Source organism: Wyeomyia smithii, chromosome 2, assembly GCF_029784165.1.
Source record: "Wyeomyia smithii strain HCP4-BCI-WySm-NY-G18 chromosome 2, ASM2978416v1, whole genome shotgun sequence".
NCBI classification, from domain to species: domain Eukaryota; kingdom Metazoa; phylum Arthropoda; class Insecta; order Diptera; family Culicidae; genus Wyeomyia; species Wyeomyia smithii.
This window is the reverse complement of record NC_073695.1, coordinates 183,450,592-183,455,961: the sequence shown is the minus strand read 5'-3', so window position 1 is coordinate 183,455,961 and position 5,370 is coordinate 183,450,592.

Below are 5,370 nucleotides of genomic sequence, written 5' to 3'. Positions count from 1 at the left end.
TGTGTCACACATTACACTTTTTCTCAAGCGCTAGCTTAGGTCACGCTCGACTGACAAAATCCGACACTGTCTAGAACTGCCTTCAAAACATTCGTTACGCATGTTTCCGTCAATACGGACTTTCTTTGAAAAAAATATTTCATCATTTTTCCCTGCCCTATCTGAACTGAAAACACGCGCTCAATTTCTTTTCTCGTTGTTCCGCTTGTGCTTCCGGGTCCACCGCCTCCACCAACCCAGCAGCGGGTCGAACGAAGATCGTTGGAATGATTTTATTGATACTTGTTATTTTTTTCTTTCGGCCCAGCAAGAAGGCTGGAGCACTAAAGAAATTCTACAGTGTATTCACACAAATGATCCAGATTCGTATTCGCTCCAAGGAGTTCGGAGATTTCGATTTCGATGCGCTTAATGGGGTGTGTCTCTGGTGCTGCCGGAGCTTTCACATTTCGTACGGATGAAAATGACGGCACCCCCCGAAAAAGGGGCCAAAGTGAGAAACGAACATGGAAATATACCGATGTCTACATTTCGATTCACATTGCGTTTCCGTGCCAGGTCGGGAGGAACAACAGCACATTTGCTCTTACATTTTCCAATGTAAACTTGCTTTTTTCTGAGCTATTTGTGCTCAACATCGTTACCCATTGAAAATTGGGGAGAAAATTACTTCAATAATGTGTTGTTTTAGGGTAAAATGTTGTATTTCGGGTTCAATACTTTGAACTTCTAAGTAGGCTTATTGGTTATACCAACGATTTTCGAAAGTTACAGTAGAATTAACCTATATGAGAAGCTCAGTTTTTTGAGATCGAAACTTGGCGCATTCATGCGGTTTAATCCTGGTTTCTTTTTCCCACATTTGATACATAAGTCAAATCGTTGTAGTAAGTTTCAACATTATTTATGATGTGTCGTTAGGTCGTTGAATGTGGCGTCCCAGGGTTGAGATTTATTGCACTTTTTTGTATATTCATTTCAGTTGAAAAATAACAACTTTTCGAATAAAGAGGTTTTATCAACGATTTACGACTCGGTAGTTCTATAAATATCCCCAAGAAATCCGGCAAACATCATTGCAAACAGCAATTAGCATTAGAGTGTTTCAAATCATTTTTGATTTGAACAAAATTTGCACACCAATTTGGCTTAGACCGAGTATTTTAATGGAAAAATAAAAACAATGAACGTAAAATTCGCTATTCTACATTTAGTCATTTGCGCTTATTAATTAGCGACACTTACCGCTTGTGTGGGGTTTTTATCGAGATGAAACCGTAACTGGAAGGAAATGGGATTCACATAACATAAAAAATCTATCTGTAGGTATATAATTATTGATTCCAAAAATTTGTCGCTATTAATCATAATTGATTTATTAGTGCACCATTTATATGAGTCTTCTCATAAACACTACTGCCAAACAGCAGACTGCCTGCATCCATTTTGCATCCGTGGACCATGACACGACACAGCTGATGATTCCAGTGCAGTGTGCCTGTTTAGCATATCCAGAATTCAGTCGCCCGGGAGCGATCACGGATTCTCCGGCTTACAAGTGTACACCCCTTTGCAGGTTCATTGTGACACAGCAATAGCTCGAGCATTTTTAAATCAAAGATCTATCATCGTGGGAGGAACCTCTTGCACAATTAGTCGTGATAGACAGTGTTGCTTCATGCTGATTCCGCCTGATTCACACTCCGGGCGCGGGCTGATATCGCCGTCAAAGGCGAGTCATCTTTCGGCAAGGGAGTATATTCAAACTTTGGCAAATGAGACTTCCGTTGGCAGTAGAGCGTAACATGCTGTTAGACTAACGCGGGCGCTGTCCCACAACTCAGACACAGACAGTTGGACGGGAATGGCGAACGGATTCAGAGTTGTCCCAATGTGTGTTGCAAACGAGCAAAAAGACTGCCGCGAGCTATCGAAATAAACGAAGATTTCGTCAGACATCTAAGCTTAAGAAGAAAGAACAATTATACACCGTTTTCATGACGGGCCACAGTAAGTCACAATTGACTGGAAGGCATTTTAAAATAAAACAAAAGAGAGTGTTTTTGTATTAAGTTTTACAACGTATGTACAAGTTGTCTTTTGTTGTATAGCTTTAAACCTTAATTTTAGAGAAGAGTTTTTCCGGTCGAAATTGTCTCATCAAAATCAGCCAAGAGTGGGACTAATGTTACGCTTGATGGGATAGCAACGAACCCTCACCAATCGAGTCCCGGATGTCAACGCGTAATTGGACAGCGGAAGCAGAACATCTTTGCGTTCAATACGTTTAAGCTGGTTGGATTTGCGGCGAAAGGCTCACAGTGAATTGGTTATGGTCTAGTGATTTCAATTTTGATTCCGTTTCTCCTACACAACCAAGGCTTGAAACGGGGCCCCCTCTTTTGAGGCGTTGAAAGGATAACTTCGGCAAAGATATAACGCGGAAATCGCCGTAATGGTCGAAAGGGAAACAGGAACTAAACGTGCTCAATTAGCAGCGAGTTTATTTTTTTTTCTGACCTCCCCTCGCCCGTATGATTGCGATGATTGGTTCCGCGCGTACATCGCTTTTCATATTGGCAAAGAATTGCAAGAAGCTGCATAGTGGATTACGTGCTTGGGCAAAGCAATGTATCACGCCTTAAATAATAATTCTTTCGCGTTGATCTTTTTCTCATATTTCATCTCGCAACAGCGGCACAGTCGAGTACCGCCGGATGGACAACTGGAACCATATATCTTTCGGTAATCGTTCCAGATTATGACACATTCCTATGATTAAATGCTGCAGCTTCTTTGGAAACGGTGTGTATAGCGTGTGTTGGACATTTTGCACTCAGTATTTTGAAGCACCGTTTCCAGGTGGCCATAACTGTACATCCCCGAGGCTAAATTTCAGCACGTCACATTGCATGGGTGTTCTTGGAACTGTGGCATCGTTGCAATGCAGTCATCCCTGCAAGTCCCAGCGGTTGTGACCAGCCGATTGGCATCGGTGTACACTCGGGATGCGAATATGGGCTACTGGAGTGCCTGTGTATGAGCGTCAGATCAAGCATGGATTTTTTATGAAATACCTAGTGTTCCAATAGCTGCGTAGATTATTTGTTTCGAGCCGCACTTGTGAGAGCCGAAGCTTATTTGACGTTCCTTCTAGGTTGACAACACACCGTTTGAAACTCCCATATTGTCAGATGTACACTTTGAAAACCACAGTTTTTTATCACTGACGCCAGTATTGACAGACAGAGAAAAAATATTAGACATTAGAAACGATTAATCGTGAGCTGAGGTCACAGACAACAACTGCAAATTATCACACTTGTCAACACAATACAATGCACAAAGGTCCAGAAACCAAATTTAGGGGGAAATTTGGGTCTAGAGCTACATAGCAACGTTTTAGAGAAAAACTTTATACTACAAAGTTGTTACATATGATAAAGCGCTTATTGAAAAATTATCAAAAATTAGGGTGACCAAAATTTTCGATGCACTCAAGTATCTAACTTTTTTATCTTTTTTTTCCATGTTGGGTACATTTTCCACTGCGACCAGTTATTTGATCCATTGTGGCGGTTTTTCATCTTTGTAGATAGAAGTTTTCTTTGTGACCATAAAAAAACGGCTGTGTGATGTATTTGATTTTAAAAAATCACAACTCTTAAACCAGTTGATCGATTTCCAATCTTTTTGGATCAAATTGAAGGTAATTATATCAAATTGCAATAAAAAATACCAGAAAATAAATCTGCGTGCTTTCATATGCGTAATATATAAAATTATTAAAATTTTTGTCATGTTTTTAAATTGAATTTACTCAAAGTTAAAAAATAAAATATTTTTTTAAAAATTGCTCCATTTGTAGAGTCAAGTATGCTTTTCAAAATGATAATAAGATATATTTTTTATGTTTGCCCCAAAAAGAATGACAAACAAATGAAAAACGCATGTTTTTTTATGAAAAACATCAATAACTTTGAGTAGAATTGAGATATTTACAATACAAGCCTTGCAAATTGTTTGTCTTAAAAAGCTCTAAAAGTCGTTTAACGACAGTTTGAAGGTAAAACTTGAAATAAAGAAGTTAGAGCGCAAAATGTATTTTTTCAATATAAAACGGTTGTTTTCAAAGATAGAGAAAACTTTTTTTACAAAGTTTTTCTTCTATCTACAAAGATAAACAAGTTAGATACTTGATTGCATCGAAAATTTTGGTCACCCTAATTTTGATAATTTTTCAATAAGCGCTTTATCATATGTAACAACTTTTTAGAATGAATTTTTTCTCTAAAACATTGCTATAGAACTCTAGACCCAAATTTCCCCCTAAATTTGGTTTCTGGACCATTGTGAATGTAACAATTAGTAATGCAGACCCAACACCCTCCCCCTTTCATACGTTACGTAGTTTGTGTACGACTCCTTGCGACAAATGATACATTTGTGGCAAGCGTTAAAGGTTACAACAAAAAAAGACACGACAAAGTGATTCTTCCGTACAACAACGCCCAAGATCACGTATTTAAATAGAATCATATAATCATAACGCACGTACTCCTTGGTTATCCGCATAGTCATGAGTCATGATATGCATTCTAGTTCAGCTCAAAAATAACTGCTAAGTATTTAATATGTTTACTAAAGCTTGCTTGCTACTCTCAGCCTTAGAGCTTTTAAACAGATTTTTCACTTTAGAGTTAAAGGTACGATTGCAGCTTTTGTTGGGTTTTTGCTAAGACCCTCTTCTACTGAATATACCTTAGAGGCTCTTGCATTCTTTCCAAAAGTAGGTCAAACTTTTCTTTTGCCAAGTTAACTATGTTATCCTCAAAACATGCAACCTACAAATCTGTTTCTTTTAAGATTCATAAAAGATCGTCTACAACCAAAGACCACATCCCACACCCTTGCCATAATAAACGAGCCTTCTAACTCGGAAGTAATTTCTCTTCTTGCTAGCATGTTATGAATTCAGTTAACAATAACGTTTGCGGTAAAAAAATGGACAAAAATTGCCGATTCTACATGGGTTTACCTTTACTCGCACTGACGAAACTACTCATGCATCATCAATCTTAGTAACCCATGAGTTAGCAAAAAATTTGACAGCTCTATCAGTCAAACTCTAACTGTGATGGCGAAAAAAGTGAAGATACTCCGTTCAGAAGCGTGCGCGTTCAAAGAACGGTACCCCGCCGCGTCAAAAACGAACATCGTGCGGCACTTTGTAGACGCCGGGTATGCCCGTTCCGGCATCTACAACACCTTGACACTATTGGACAACGATCAGAGCATCGAAAGAAAGCCCGGTTCCGGACGGCCAACGACCCTGAGCGACAAGAAGCTTCAAAGGATCCTGAAGAGGAA